This window comes from Pseudophryne corroboree, chromosome 8 (assembly GCF_028390025.1).
Source record: "Pseudophryne corroboree isolate aPseCor3 chromosome 8, aPseCor3.hap2, whole genome shotgun sequence".
Lineage (NCBI taxonomy): Eukaryota > Metazoa > Chordata > Amphibia > Anura > Myobatrachidae > Pseudophryne > Pseudophryne corroboree.
The window spans coordinates 407,129,510-407,146,500 of record NC_086451.1 but is presented as its reverse complement, the minus strand read 5'-3'; the positions used below and the strand labels follow the sequence as shown (position 1 = coordinate 407,146,500).

At 42.9% G+C, this 16,991-nt stretch overlaps 1 pseudogene; it reads left to right on the top strand.

Moving 5' to 3' along the window:
* The first annotated feature begins 222 nt into the window (after nucleotides 1-222).
* LOC134950013 (5S ribosomal RNA) lies at nucleotides 223-341 on the top strand (annotated as a pseudogene).
* Nucleotides 342-16,991: the final 16,650 nt, after the last annotated feature.

The following is a 16,991-nucleotide window of genomic DNA, read 5'->3' as shown; positions in this document are numbered from 1 at the left end:
GTGCGCCCAGAGCCTGGTAGAACATATGTCAATAGAGAGACTCTCATCTGCGATCCAGGGTGCACAATACCACCATAGTGGGATTTGATGCATCAGGCCTAACGCAGAAAGAAGATCCCCACCTTTATCTGTGTGATATTTTGCTTTCTCTACAACCCTCTACCACTACTTTCACTACTCTTATATAGATGCACTCTCATTGGTGTCCAACTCACCCACCTTTTCTACTATCAAACCACACTGCCAGTGCCCGATCTCATCTGATCTTGGAAGCTAAACAGTGTTTGGCTGGGTCAGTACCTGAGGAGGGGACTCACAGGGAATACCCAGTGTTGTAGAGCAGGAGTCAACCTATTTGAGGTTTGTTATATGACACCAACTGCAGTATCACCACTTGCTCTACCTCAAATAACTTTATCTTGTAACTGCATATAATTTATTAGACTACTCTAGTCTTTCAACAGTCACTTGTGCAATCTCTGGTGACCGGCATTGTACTTGGCATTGTCCAACTATTTTGACCTCTCTATTGCAGACTCACTATAAAATTGACCACGCCGTGGTCCTATCAATACAGACTTTCTGTACTGGTCAGGCTGAAATGGGTGTAGGACATTAAAGTGTCTGCAGTCTTTCTAATCACGTTTCGTGAGACAGGACCAGAACATTTTTACATTTTTCTTATAAGTTCTTATATCCACTGTTATTTTCTCCATACTTGTTTGGGATCATATGTTCTCTAATGGGTATTCATATTTTAAAATTACTTAATAAACTTATGTTTTAACATCTTTTTCCTCAATTTGAAATTTACTTCAATTAACTAAGAGTGCGCCCAAACAAAGAGCCTTCTTTCTCTCTCTCTATTGACACGGGGTTTCCGGTTGCCCAGAAACCTCCTCCTCTTGGCAAGTGGCTCAAATTATGAAAACAATAGCAATGGTATATAGGCCCTCATTCCGAGTTGTTCGCTCGTTATTTTTCCTCGCATCGGTGCGATTAGTTGCAAACTGCGCATGCGCAATGTTCGCAGTGCGCCTGCGCCAAGTAAATTTGCTAAAAAGTTTGGTATTTTACTCACGGCTTAACGGAGAAATTTCTTCGTTCTGGTGATCGGAGTGTGATTGACAGGAAGTGGGTGTTTCTGGGCGGAAACTGGCCGTTTTATGGGTGTGTGCGAAAAAACGCAGCCGTTTCTGGGAAAAACGAGGGAGTGACTGAATAAACGGGGGAGAGTCTGGGCTAACGCTGGGTGTGTTTGTGACGTCAAACCAGGAACGAAACTGACTGAACTGATCGCAGTGGCAGAGTAAGTCTCGAGCTACTCAGAAACTGCATAGAAATTTCTATTCGCAATTCTGCTAATCTTTCGTTCGCAATTCTGTTATGCTAAGATTCACACCCAGTAGACGGCGGCTTAGTGTGTGCAATGCTGCTAAAAGCAGCTAGCGGGCGAACAACTCGGAATGAGGGCCATAATACGATAACTAGAGCTACCACCACATAATGCAGTTTAAGGGACAGAGCAGAGTTGCTGCACATGCCCAGTGGTAGCATCTTCTTCTACCAAGTTTGCTGTGTGAATCCTCAATCGGTACACTGGACAAGATAGTAGCTACCAGGAAGAAAAGACAGGAGCCTTACCATGAGGTGGTAGAATGTGTGCTTAAAAAGTGCAGAACTGGTTCTATTATGTTTGTGTATGTATGTATGTATGTATGTATGTATGTATTTATTTATTTATTTATTATGGTATGTTTAATCTTTTTCCTGACCACTTATTTATATTATTTAAATGTGTGATACAGCCTATACTATAGACCATCTATAATTCTCCCTCAGTGTCCCTGACCTCAGCCTACCTGTAACTCCCCCCTCTGTGTCCCTGGGTGGGGGAGGTGGGGGGTGCCAGTTCCTTACTTTGCCAGGGGCACTCAGACCTCTAGATACACCCCTGCTTCCATGGTAGAAGAGGACTCCTCCCAGGCAGATGACACTCCAGACCGGGATGGCTGAGTATTGCTCTGAGACTTTTCTTCATTCCCTGCAACGACTGCCAATTTTCTTGTTATTATGGGATCCGCTGCAGGTGTTTGTTATACCTGCTGTGACTTTGGCCTTATCCAGCGGTTGGAGCTATTTTGCCCTGGTTTGATGTTTTCGCTTCTTACTGCTCATATGTTGCTTTTTATGGTTAAGTAATATTACTCCACATGTTTATAACTGTTTAGGGGTATACTTTCCCCTTTTTTTCATTCCTCTTGCATTTCTACTTAGAAGGCTGTATTTTTATGTTTCTTCAATATGCTCTGTGTGCTCTGATATTTTCTCGTTATTTTTCATATATATATTTTCTCTTACTATGTTGCCGAGGGAGGGTAAGGGCGCCCCCCCCCCCCCCATCTTTTTTTCAGGTTTTCATATTTCTGGCTGGCTCAATGGCTGTCTAGAACGGCCTCTGTGTCTGCTTGAACCGGTTGCTCTGGTTTTTCTGAAGTTATGATTGTCCTTCGCAGGGCTTTCTTTCACATTGCATGTTTTATATGTTTCTGTCTCCCTCTTTCCCCTTTTCTTCTTTTCCTCCCCCTCTTTTCCTTATGTGTCTACCCAGGTATGTTTTGTATCTATTGCTGGGCGGCTACAGATATCATGGTTACGGTACAGGTTTTCTGGTTTACCCGGTTCTATTGATGCAATGGCTAGTCTAAGTGTCGGTACATGGAATGTGGGCGGCATCAACTCCCCAGCTAAATGCAGAAAGATTTTGCTCTATCTTCAGAAAATGGGGGTTGATGTTGTCTTTATTCAGGAGTCTCATCTTATGCCAAATGAAGTGGTGAAATTGAATACTATGGGCTGGTCTGTGGTAGCCTCTTCCTCCTTTTCTTCTAAGGCTCGTGGAGTGATTATTTTAGCTAGGTACACTGTCCCTATCTCTGTCCATGCAGTTCTCGATGATGCTCAGTGTCGCTATGTAATGGCGGATGTTACATTGCCACGTCTAGTTTCCTACTGTGTAATATTTATGCTCCCAATCATTACTCTAAGCAGTTTTATTTAGTCTTCTCCGGCCATGGACAAATCCCCCCCCCCCCCCGCTCTCCTCCTTCGCTGCCACGGATTGGTATCCCCCACATATGCTTGCAGTTGTCCTTGGTGGATGTGGCGTGCATGCTACCCATTAGAAAGGGAATTTACATGCCTCTCTGCTGCGCATCACACATTCTCGAGGATTGATTACCTGTTGTTGTCTAATTCCTTTTTTTCTAAAGTAGCTGATTCTAAAATTGAAGATATCTGCATCTCAGACCATGCTTTATGCTGGATGAAACTGATGCTTCACTCAGATAAATCCCCGTTTCGCTCATGGCACTTCCCCTCTCATTTAAGTGGCTCTCTGAAATTCTGCTCTTCACTAGATGCAGTGTGGCTGGATTATCTTACGCATAACGCGGAGACTTTACGTGATGATCCTGCTCTTTTCTGGCAGGGGACATATTATGTCCTATAGTAAAAAAAGGGATTTAGATTTAAATTCGCAATACTTGGAAGACCAGTCGGCTCTTACTCATTCTTTTCAGGAATATAAATCCTCCCCCTCCCCTTCCACTAGGGAACGCTACCTTACACAAAAAACACTATTTGACACCCTTCTTTCTCAGATGGAAGCCAAATATTCATTTGCAAGGGAATGTGGCATATACAGGTACGGCAATAAGTCTGGCAAACTTTTATCCCGTTTGTTAAAAGGCAGACACCCTAAAGTGGTCATCCACTCTTTGCCCACTCAAGTTCTCTTATTTCTCGGTTATATGAATCTCCATCCACTCAAGTTTTGGGGAACGGTATCCTCTCTTCCCCTTTTCTTATCCAGAGTGGCACACGACAGGGCTGCCCCTTGTCACCTTTACTATTTGCTTTAGCATTAGAACCCCTGGTGGTTTCCGTGAGAAATTCTCCTAGATTTACAGGTATACAAATAATGGACACTATGGTTAAGTTATCACTGTATGCTGACGACATGCTTTTATTTATTTCCCATCCTGATATGTCCATCCCTGCGATTGTCTCCCTGATTGAACAATTTGGTTCCTTCACAGGGTACAAAATTAATACAGGTTGAGTATCCCATATCCAAATATTCCGAAATACGGAATATTCTGAAATACGGACTTTTTTGAGTGAGAGTGAGATAGTGAAATCTTTGTTTTCTGTGGCTCAATGTACTCAAACTTTGTTTAATACACAAAGTTATTAAAAATATTGTATTAAATGACCTTCAGGCTGTGTGTATAAGGTGTATATGAAACATAAATGAATTGTGTGAATGTACACACACTTTGTTTAATGCACAAAGTTATTAAAATATTGTATTAAATTACCTTCAGGCTGTGTGTATAAGGTGTATATGAAACATAAATGCATTCTGTGCTTAGATTTATGTCCCATCACCATGATATCTCATTATGGTATGCAATTATTCCAAAATACGGAAAAATCCGATATCCAAAATACCTCTGGTCCCAAGCGTTTTGGATAAGGGATACTCAACCTGTATATCTAAATCCGAGCTTCTCCTCCTATCGGGAGACTCTTCCCTTTTTCCAATACACCCAGTCTTGTCCCAATTTCCAGTGACCCGCAATAGTCTTAGATATTTGGGGGTGCAGATCCCTACTTCCCTTTTGGATTTGTACGCGGTTAATTTTGGTCCTATTTTGTCCAAGGTGTCTAAAATCCTTACTGACTGGGCGTCTCCGCCCTTGTCTCTTATGGGTCGTGCAGAAGTCATTAAAAGTGTTGTCTTTCCCAAGATTTCTCATTTTCTTCTTATGCTACCTATTGCCCTCGTCGAGAAGGATGTTCTTTTTCTCAAACAATGTTTTACCAGGTTTCTATGGGCGGGTAAGCGACCCAGAGTCCCCTACGCCAGGTTGCAGTTGTTGCGTGGGGAGGGAGGGATGGGGATCCCGGACCCTATTCTATTTAGTAGAGCAGCGATGTATCGGTATATCACAGACTGGCTTTGGGGCAGATCAGTGTTTACGAACTTGCCACTTGAACTGGCTATATTCCATCCTTTCTCCCCTGCTGCACTCTTACACACTCCGAAATCCCTCCTGAGATCAAACACAATATACTATTTTGGCATACATACCAAGCATGGCAGGCTACTCACATTAAAGCTCATAGAAAACCAGACGTCTCTCTTCACACTACACTCCCTGGCCTTGATAATGCACATTTTCTGAGTTGGAGGGAAAAGGGAATTGCTGCCATTAGAGACATATATGACCCGGGAGGCACCACAGTACTTTCTTTCTCTGATCTTCAGGTGAAATTTGGTATTCCTCTCCGGGAATTTTTAGAAACCGGCTTTGGGATTCAGCATTGTCATCCTGGTCTAGAGATATTCCCAATATGGGGTCGTGCGCTGATTTGTTAGATAATATTTTGCCCACTTTTAGGTTCCTATACTCTGCCTCTTTGCAAGAGGTTCACTTGAAGATGCTTCAAAGGGCATATATAGCGCCTAACCAGAGGGCCCACATGGTCCCAGATGACACTAGCTGTTGTATCAAATGTACCGCACATAGTGCCACCTAAGTTCTGGTACAAGGTGGTCGCTAACCTCAATACAGTATTTAACTTACAGCTGATTAAACGCCAGTTGGCTTGTTTGCTTCTCGATTTTAGGGAGTGGTCTCTTGGGCCTGAGGAAAGGGATATTGTCCCGGTACTCTCAGTCATTCTGACAATTGCCAAGAAACAAATTCTTAATCATTGGATCAAGCCGTCTACCCCTTCTTTGATGGCTGTGAAACACATGACCCTACGGATTCTTTATTTTGAGAGGCGTGCTTCTCTTCCTGATATTGAATTGAGGGTCAGGCAGTTTGCCAAGAAGTGGGAGAGGTATATTGACACTCTAGACCCGGATGTACAAACGTTTATCTATAAACTTTTTGAGACTACAACGTGGTACCTCCACAGACAACTCGATAGGGCTCCTTTAAGAAATTCAGATGTTTTCTTTGGAGATGCGCTTCTATCAATTATATTATCTCTAGCTGTACGTTTAGTCTGATGCTATATGAGTACCGAACCTTCTCTTTTGCTAGAACCGCTAAACAGGTCTAAGTTATTTTTATTTATATATATTTTTTTAAACAAGTTATCTTTTGATTTCTCTGGACGCTGCCCATCCATGATATGATTATCCTTATCTTGTCTTTTCCCTATTGTTTCTTCCTCCCCCCCTTCTGTTTGTCTTCTTTACGGACCTTCGTGTATGTGGATGTCTTATGCTTTCCCAGGATTGAATTGTATGTTTAGATCTCGATATTTTGTGATTTTTTTATACTGAAACACATGTCAGTACGATGTTATAAATTTTCTTTACCTTATTTTTGGTTAGGATTATTTATCTTCGACCTTTTCTTCAATGTTACGATTATTCACTAGGTATTTGCTGTCACTTTGATGTTGCTTAACAAACCACCTTATGATGACTTATTGTAACTGTACCGGTTCCTTCTCAGTTTTGTATGTCTATAACATGAAGGTCTCTTTGATCTTGAATTTCTCTAAAAAACCCTAATAAAATTGTTGATTAAAAAAAAAAAAAAAAAAAAAGGTACTGAGTGGATTTCAAATACATCAATTTCTTCTGATTAATAATAACAGACACAGGAAATTTAGGGGGTCATTCCGAGTTGATCGCTCACTAGCTACTTTTAGCAGCCGTGCAAACGCATAGTCGCCGCCCACGGGAGTGTATTTTTGCTTTGCAAGTGTGCAAACACCTTTGCAGCAGAGCTCTGCAAAAAAAATGTGTACAGTTTCAGAGTAGGTCTGGACTTAATCAGCCCTTGCGATCACTTCAGTCTTTTTGTTCCCGGAATTGACGTCAGACACCCGCACTGCAAATGCATGGATACGCCTGCGTTTTCCCAACCACTCCCAGAAAACGGTCAGTTGACACCCATAAACACCCTCTTCCTGTCAATCTCCTTGCGATCGGCCATGAGAACGGATTCTTCGTTAAATTCATCGCACAGCAACGATCCGCTTTATACCCGTACAACGTGCCTGCGCATTGTGGTGCATACGTATGCTCAGTTTTGCTGTTTTTTTACCCGATCGCTGCGCTGTGAAAATCGGCAGCTAGCGATCAACTCAGAATGACCCCCTTAGATCCCTCAAATAGATATTGCCATTCCTCAAGGTCAATTTAATGGCGAGTAACTCTTGGTCTCCCTTGGAGTAATTCCTCTCAGCTGGTAGAAATTCCCATGAAAAGAAACCACAAGGGAGAAGCCTCCCATCCTATGAATGCTGAGATAGAACCGCTCCTACACCATCTGTTGAGGCGTCCACTTCCAAAATGAATCTACAAATGATATCAGGTTGCTTCAAAACTGGTGCTGAAATAAAATCTTGCTTTAAGAGTTGAAAGGTACAGCAAGCTTCTTCGGGCCAGTGAGTGGGATCTAAGACTTTGTGGGTGAGAGCAGTAATAGGTGCCACCAGAGTGGAGAATCCCTTCATGAATTGACCATAATAATTAGCAAAATTGAGATTTTTTTTTACAGCTTTTAAAGTGGTTGAAAGAGACCATTTAAGAACTGCCTGACGTTTCAACCTTTTAAAGAAATTAAAAAAGATCAGTTAAGAATTGCTTGAAGTTTTTGGAGACCAGAGCCCAAGATAATGTAAACCAGGAAAGGGATTGTTGAAACTTTGAAGATACATTTCTCCAATTTGCTGTATAATTAATTGGAATGGAGTATTTGAAGAGCTTCTTGAACTTGGAGATGATGATTTTTCAGATATTGAGGAAAAAATCAGAATGTCATCCAAATATACAACAAACTTGTAGAGGAGGTCTTGGAAGATTTAATTTAGGAAATGCTGGCACACATGCATTGCATAACCCAAAGGCATAACCAAGTATTGGTAATACCCATCTCTGGTGTTGAAGGCAGTTTTCCACTAATTCGCTGCTCGGAGCCAAATCAAATTATAGGCTCCTCTCACGTCGAGTTCAGTAAAAAAGCCATTGCTCCCTAAACCTAATCAAACAATTCAGTGATCATAATTTATTTCAAATCCCATCTTTTAACGAAAAAAAATCTTGCTCCTGCAAGAGGACAAGAAGACAATTTTCCTGCAAGAATACATTTTTCTTTAATAATATATATCATAGCCAGGGTTTCCATGAAAGACAATGGATAAGAACATTGTTTGGGAGAGCCTTCTCAGGTATAAAGTCAATGGGACAATCCCACTCTCAATGTGGAGGTAAGGTATTAGCTCCATGTTTGCTAAAGACATCAACAAAATCTTTGTAGGGCAGAGGTAACAACTCGGACTTGAGGATTTCTTTATTTTGAAGAGGAATAACATGCAGGAGACTTGACTTGAAATAGGAAGGACCCCAGAGTTGACTAATCCAGCTGACAACTATGAATTTGTAGCCATGAAAGGCCAAAAATTGTGACATACAGTATGAAGCTTGAGGAATAACCAGAAATGGTAGAAATTCTGAATGTAAAGCTTCTACTTGTAATTTCATAGTTAGGGTCCGAAGAGTAAAGACTCCATATGAAGTTTGGCTGCCATCAAAAGCTGTTTGAGTAATAGGTCATGGCAAAGACTCTGTAGGTACTTCTGTACATAATAAAAAGTAATAAAGTTTCTGGCAGCTCTGGAATCCAATAGAGCCAAGAGAGACTTAGGACTCTGAACATGTTCCAAAATCACAGTGAGGGTACAATCAGAGTTCTGTGGAGAATTGGTAATTACACCTCACTTAGCTACTCCTCCATAAGTTAGGAGTGAGTGCTACCCAGATACAGGCAGCAGGATTTTATCTGGTGACCAGAGGCTCCGTAGCAGAGACAAAGGTTTTCTTGGAGGCATCTTTGCCATTTCTCATGCGTTAGATAAAATTGATTAATTTGCGTTGGTTCATCTCCAGAGGGCGACTGCAGACTAAGACATGGTACTGGAAGTGGTCTAAACCAATTATTTTTGCTCATTTCCAAAGTATGTTCTCTGTAGCATAAATTTACTCTATTACAGAGTTAAATTAGATCCTCAAGCTTGGGAGGCATATCATGGGTGGTTAGATCATCTTTAGTCCTATCAGAGAGACCACTTCAGAAAGATGCAATCCAGTGCATCTTCATTCCAACGCAACTTAGAAGCCAACATTTGAAACTGAGCAATATATTATACTACAGTTCTTGAACTTTATGTAAATGTAGGATGTCAACAGAGGCAGAGGTTGTGTTATATCAGAATGGGGAGGCTCAGTCATGAGCTTGACCAGTCAGTAAGGAGATGATGTATGCCACTCAGGTTTAGGCAGTTGGAAAATTGGTGGGTTGCAACTCAAAGTGGATCTCACACTGGTTCAGAAAACCCCAGCATAACTTAGGCTTCCCATCAAACTTGCTTGTAGGTGTAGGAACAGGTAGAACTGCTGGAGCCACAGGAACTTGATCAGTACTAGGAGATGGTCCGGAACCCTAAAGTGTAGCAGACATCTCCTGCAGGAATTGCATGAACTGTCTTTGCCAAGCCTCTTGACTCTCCAGATGACACACTAAATTTTTCATGGAGTCTGCTCCAAAACCCAGAACATTTTCCAAGTCCATCAGGCCAGTACAAACTGTCAGGCCTGGATTATTTTGTGTTCCTAGACTGAGGTCTAGAGGTGAAGCTGGTGCTGAGGCTGTATGCACAAAACTTGGTTGCCTTATAAGTTCCTGTACATGGGAGGTGGATGTGAAATGACGATTAATCAGTAAAGACTGGGACTAGAGAGTAGAGCAGGATAAAGGAATCAGAAGACTATGAAGAGCAGTAGAACTTGATCAGTGAATAAGAAACCGGAATGCAACAGGTTATGCATAAGTTGGAACAGGACTGCGACAGGTAATGATGGCTTGGAAACTGGGCTGGGACCGGTGATGCATAGCTTGGGAATCAAGCTGGGACTGGTAAAATGTATTACTGGAAATAAGTTGGAAGTGGCATTCCTTAGACTCCATGGTACTGGAAACTGGAATGGTACCAGTGAATTGATTAGTCAGAGTTGGACCGGTGTCATTGGATACCGGGCTGGGATTGGTGATGCTGGAGACCAGATTGGAACTGGTGTATTTGTTAACTGAACTGGACCCAGTGATGCTGGAGACCGGACTGGGACTGGTGGACTTGTTAACCGGGCTGGAAACGGTGATACTGGAGACCGGACTGGAACCGGTGGACTTGTTAACCGGCCTGGATGGATGATAGTAGAGATGCAGTGTTAGGACACTGTAAACCACAATCCTTGGCCACATGCTGCTAACAAGAAGAAATGTTGTACTGGCAACAAGCCAGCCCTCCAGGCAGTCCTTTTATAGGGGTTGCTGGTTGCTGATTGGAAGAGAATTCCTGCTGCTGCTACTGCTGCTGAACTATCACATCATTGGTGGTGCAGAAATCACATAACTGAACAAGGGGCACCCAGAGTCAGAAGCTGGTGAGAGTCATATGCAGAGAGACACCAGCACAGCCTGCAGCTAAAGAATGCAGGTGCCGGCAGAGATCAGCACTGGAGGAATTGAAAGTCTCCAAAATACAGTGGACCCCAGAGTTCCCTGAAGCAGCTGAGTGAAGCAGCAGAAACGTGAGTATGGGACAGATGGGGTGCGACCAGGAGCCACAACAAAAACACAATGAGAACTGCATTAGGTCTAATAAAGATTAAATACATGCCGTTGTAAAAAATAAAAAATAAAGAATAAACTCTTACTACTTCAATGACTTGATTATAGGTTAGTGAATGGATAAAGAGCTACAATGTCAATCACTGGCAGGAACTGTGCTCATTATGTTAAAGCCCACAGCCAACAAGAGGAGCGGACAGGCCCTAACTGCCCTCTTTTCTCATGAGGGAGAATCTTGGTGTAGGTGCTATAGATGTCAATAAAGCACCCATTTTTATCAGCAGCCCTGCTGCACCAGGTAACATACCCTGCAATAGCGTAAGGGCCAGATTAAGCTTTGGGGGTGCCCGGGGCACTTTAGAAGGGGGGGGGGGCTGTGTATAAGATTGTGCATACCTTCCAACATGACCCATTCCAGGAGGGACAACATGCTCTTTACATGGACTCCCCTCTTAATATATGATTGTAGTCACCTGTGTTAAACTATTTAATTGATAAGAAAGGTATTTCAACACAGGTGATTGCAATCATAAATTAAGAAGAAAGTCCAAGTAGAGAGCATTTTGTCCATCCTAGAATGGGTGATGTTGGGACGTATGGATTGTGTATATTAAATTTAGCCCAATGGTGTATATTAGATTTAAACTAATAGTTTATTAATGCCTGGGTATTGTTTATCGCTCCACCTAATTGAAAGACAACTATTATATAAAATGTTCTTGTAGTGGAACAAAGACAACTTAAACAACCTTATAATATACATAGAAAAATAAAATCTATAATTTATCTTGTCACATGCAAGAATAGCAGCAGCCTCTGTACTACTTACACACTGGGGCAGGAATCAGGAGGACTCTGTATGTGTTTGTTTGTGTGTGTGTGTGTGTGTGTGTGTGTGTCTCTCTAGACCCTCATTAGATAATAAGTTACACAGGGCTCCCACCCAGGTGTGGAGAGAGAGCTGTAAGTGAAACAGGGATCCCACCATGTGTCACTTACAACTCTCTCTATCATCCTATCTCTTGTTGGGGAGCACTATTGATAGTGCATGAATCTGATGCATAAGCGGGAAAGCTAGTGATGTCAGTGTGCTCTGCCTGGGGGGCCCACTGACAGAGGGGGGCCCGGGGTACAGTATGCCCTGCACCCCCCCCCCCCCCCCTTAATCTGGCTATGAATAGCATAGCAATGTATAATTTGAGTGCACAGTCTGGAACCTGACCCCTAGAGGAGGGGGTGGTCCCACAGACAGTGGAGCCTACTGGGAATTTCCCCTGTACCCTTGTGGGCCAGTCCGACCCTGAGTGGCCACAATATTCACTCTGGTATAAGTCCTCTCAGAATGATGATAGCAGATAAAAATCATCTCAAAATGCTAGTTTCTTTTATACTGTTCCAAAGCTAAGACGTGTGATCCTGCAGTGCAATTGCAAACTAATATGCCTGATTTTTAATCAATTTACTGATTTTACACATGTGTAAAATTTGACATTTTCTACTATAAGGACTTGATAAGATTCGGGCATTCCCCACTGTCTGTCAGACTGCATCAAGTTATTCACTCACATTCAAAATTATGCCCAGATTTATCAAGCCTTGGAGAGTGATACATTTTCACGGTGATAAAGTACCAACCAATCAGCTCCTAACTGTCATTTTTCAAACACAGCCTGTAACATGGCAGTTAGGAACTGATTGGCTGGTACTTTATCAGCGTGCCATTTATCACTCTCCAAGGCTTGATAAATCTGGGCCTAGATTTTGTTTTGATGAAAATGGTTATTTAAATGGGATTTAAGGAATGAACTGGATGCATATACTGTAGGAAGGAATCCTCTACTTTCTGGAGGAAACACAGCTCTTTTCTCTCCAGGAAAGGATTTCATTTATATGTCTTTCAAAACGGCACAGATATGCCTTTAATCTATCATTTTATTAGTTCATACTTACACCTTTCAGATCCACTTTATTTGAGAACATGCAATTTTAAGGCTAGCTATTAAAAAAAATATATACTGTACATTACTTGCACATAGTGACCCAAGGTCTCACTCACTCTCATTGGTTACTTTTAAGACAATAATGGGGGTAATTCAGAGTTGATCGCAGCAGCAATTTGTTAACAGTTGGGCAAAACCATGGGGGTAATTCAGAGCCGGATTAAGTCTCTGGGGGGCCCAGGGCACTTAAGACAGGGGGGCCTCTCCCTTATGTCAGCACCGCACCCTTGGCTGTGCTCACTGTGCCTCCTCCCCATTTGCATTATAGAGATAGATAGATAGATAGATAGATAGATAGATAGATAGATAGATAGATAGATAGATAGATAGATAGATAGATAGATAGATAGATAGATAGACTGTATGCATAGAGATGACAGATGGCACTCTACAGTCTTGTTAATAGTTTAGAAAAGTGCTGGGCTTGCGCCCTTTGTCAGGCATCATATTGTGCTGACTGCGGACGCAAGCCCGAAATGTAGGAATAAAGGACTTTTTTTAAACTGTTGACAAGGCTGCAGAGTGCCGCCTGTCATCTCTATGCATCTATTTGGTCTACCAACCCTAGGAGGACACCACAGCAAGTAAACCTGTCACCATTTGTGGTGTGCCAAATACATGGAGCTGGTTTAATATATCAAATATATTATATAGGGTGGATGTGATGAATTGCTGGGAAAGGGGAAAGAGACATCTCTCTCTATATACATATATCTAGAGAGAGAGAGGAGAGATGTTTCTTTTCCCCTCCCAGCAACTCAACACATCCACCCTATATAATATATTTGATAATCCCCCCATCCCTTATATATGATCCCCCACCCCTTACATATTTAATGATCTCCACCTTGTATATATTTAATTTACTTAACTCACTTCCACCTTCTATTAACGAGCACCCACCTCTGCTGGCTGATTTATTGGAGTGCTGTGCACCCAAAGTCAGGCAGCTTCTCGCCTTCTTCCGCTCCTCCTCGCGGCAGCAGCAGCCCCAAAGTAAGATGAACGGCGTTGGCGTCTACTAGTAGTAGTTGCCAGCGCTACAGGAGTAGCAGGGGAACATGCAGTGCCGCGCCACGTCCCGCCGCAGGTACAGACACAGGGCAGGCATCAGGACGATTCAACTTTTCTCCATGCTCCGTAGTCAGCAGCAGCTCTACCAGCAGCTTCCCCTGCTGCTGCTGAGAGTCTACTGCCGCTGTCTGTGAAGCGTGGAGAGAAGTAGAAACGACCCTGTACTGCAGGTATGGTTGGGGGGCCCCTGAGATTGCGGGGCCCGGGGGGAATTTACCCCCTGGACCCCCCCTTAATCCGGCACTGGGGTAATTCCAAGTTGATCGCAGCAGAAATTTTTTTAGCAGTTGGGCAAAACCATGTGCACTGCAGGGGGGGCAGATATAACATTTGCAGAGAGAGTTAGATTTGGGTGGGTTATATTGTTTCTGTGCAGGGTAAATACTGGCTGCTTTATTTTTACACTGCAATTTAGATTGCAGATTGAACTCACCACACCCAAATCTATCTCTCTCTGCACATGTTATATCTGCCCCCCCCCCCTGCAGTGCACATGGTTTTGCCCAACTGCTAAAAAATTTCCTGCTGCGATCAACTTGGAATTACCCCCCATGTGCACTGCAGGGGGGCAGATACAACATTTGCAGAGGGAGTTAGATTTGGGTGTGGTGTGTTCTAAATTGCAGTGTAAAAATAAAGCAGTCAGTATTTACCCTACACAGAAACAAAATTACCCACCTAAAGCTAACTCTCCCTGCAAATGTTATATCTGCCACACCTGCAGTGCACATGGGGGGTAATTCAGACCTGATCGTAGCAGCAAATTTGTTAGCAGTTGGGCAAAACCATGTGCACTGCAGGTGTGGCAGATACAACATTTGCAAAGAGATTTAAGGCCCATATTCACGGGCAGATGTGGGGAGAGATGTGTGTTGAGCGAACCGCTCAGCACAGCGCGATGTGTGCTAAGCGTGCGGGGGGGCGCTCATTTCACCCAGTGTGTGTGTGTGTGTGTGGGGGGGGGGGATTGTACACATGGACAGATCATGTTTAAAATCTAAGCAAACTAGTCAGATTGCTTAGATTATCGCTACGTGAGTACTCCCCTTTAGATTTGGGTGGGTTATTTTGTTTCTGTGCAGGGTAAATACTGGCTGCTTTATTTCTACACTGCAATTTAGATTTCAGTTTGAACACACCCCACCCAAATCTAACTCTCTCTGCACGTTATATCTGCCCCACCTGCAGTACACATAGGGGGGGTCATTCCGAGTGGTTCGCTCATTGCCCACTTTCGCTATGCTGAGATTTGTTGTTAATTGCGCATGCGCAAGGCACGCAGGATGCATGCACTTATTTATTTAACTGAAAACTTAGCAGATTTGCTGTGGATCCTGCGGCGCTTTTCAGTCGCTCTGCTGATCGGTGAATGATTGACAGGAAAGGAGCGCTTCTGGGTGGTAACTGAGCGTTTTCCGGGAGTGTGCTAAAAAACGCAGGCGTGTCAGGCAAAAACGCGGGAGTGTCTGGAGAAACGGGGGAGTGGCTGGCCGAACGCAGGGCGTGTTTGTGACGTCAAACCAGGAATTAAACGGACTGAGCTGATCACAATCTGTGAGTAGGTCTGGAGCTACTCAGAAACGGCAAAGAATTATTTATTAGCAGTTCTGCTAATCTTTCGTTCGCTATTCTGCTAAGCTAAGATACACTCCCAGAGGGTGGCGGCCTAGCGTGTGCAATGCTGCAAAAAGCAGCTAGCGAGCGAACAACTCGGAATGACCCCCATGGTTTTGCCCAACTGCTAACAAATTGATGCTACGATCAACTCTGAATTTCCCCTAATGTTGCTTCATGTAGAAAAAAAATGTCATGTTAAAACTAATGGAAACATGAATATTGGTGAGAAATTGACGGTAAGTAAAACTATCAGAAAATAGTTTTCTCTGTATCTTTCATGCACCACTTCATGTAGACCCACAAACTCACAAAATCAAAGGGGCTACTCTAAGTGCTGGGAAGAGGGCATGTATTTTAAACCACCTGAAATCAGCTAATTTGCTAATAAAAATCACAGCTGGCTCCAAATATTTGCAGTTCATCTATGACCCTTAAGCTGGGTACACAATATACAAGATATTGGTCAATCTTGTGATACACAATGAATCACAATGACTCTATTTTAGTGTGTACCCCAAATTCATTGTTTTATAAATTGTCTGGTCGTATCTCCCTATCTGATGGGTAGCAAGTCATGTGGGGTGGTACAATGCGGTGCTTTAACATTACCCCTGAAAAGATACATAAGGTCATCATACGGCCGATTATGTAGTACATATACGGACAGGACACAATATACAGGGTGATTCAAAAGTCGCAGTACACCCTTGCCAAAGTCGCAGTACACCCTTTTGTTTCAAAAACTGTGCTGGAAATGGGAAAACCGACTTAGATTCAAGATGGCCGATTTTAAGATGGCGCCCCTGTTCGGTACATACCCTAAAAGAGAGCCCACCTCACCCATACCTTACTGGAGTATTCAGTTTTCCCATTTCCTGCAGTTTTTTTAAACTAAAAGGTGAACTGCGACTTTTGAATCACCCCGTATTGTTACATTGAATCGTACTGTTGCTAACTCAAGTCCTATATTCTAGCCACTATAAATTCATTAACTTGAATTCCTAAACTGTTCAATGCAGAGCACTGAGTAAAGGGCCATATACACGGAAGAGATCTGTGCTGAGCGATGCGGGGGAGGACGGGGGACCGCTCATTTCACCCAGCGGGTGAAATGAGCGACGTGCTAGATTGAGCCTGCATGCAGGCCAATCTAGCACCGGCGATAGCGATGCACGGGGCCGCGCATCGCTATCGCTGTGGGGGGCACACACGAGTGATCTGTTCTTAAAATCTAAGCAATCTAGTCAGATTGCTTAGATTTTAAGCATGGATCTCTCCGTGAGTATCCCCCTTCACATTACAAGTGCTGTGTACAAACAATAATAAAAGTCCTGTTTGAGGAGATCTCTTTGGCCATAAATCACCCTATTATGTTGGTGAAAGCTGAGTCACAGATAATTACCCCATGAATATAAATCCTTCACTAGTTTTATGGCTGAATGGCTTTCAGTAGCTAGCACAGGAATAACACATACCTCTTAATTACGTCTTTGTCTGTGTCAAACTTCATTTATCAGAAATAACTCAATGGCCACGTTTCAGGTTACAAGTTTACTGGTCAGACCTATTCTCTGGG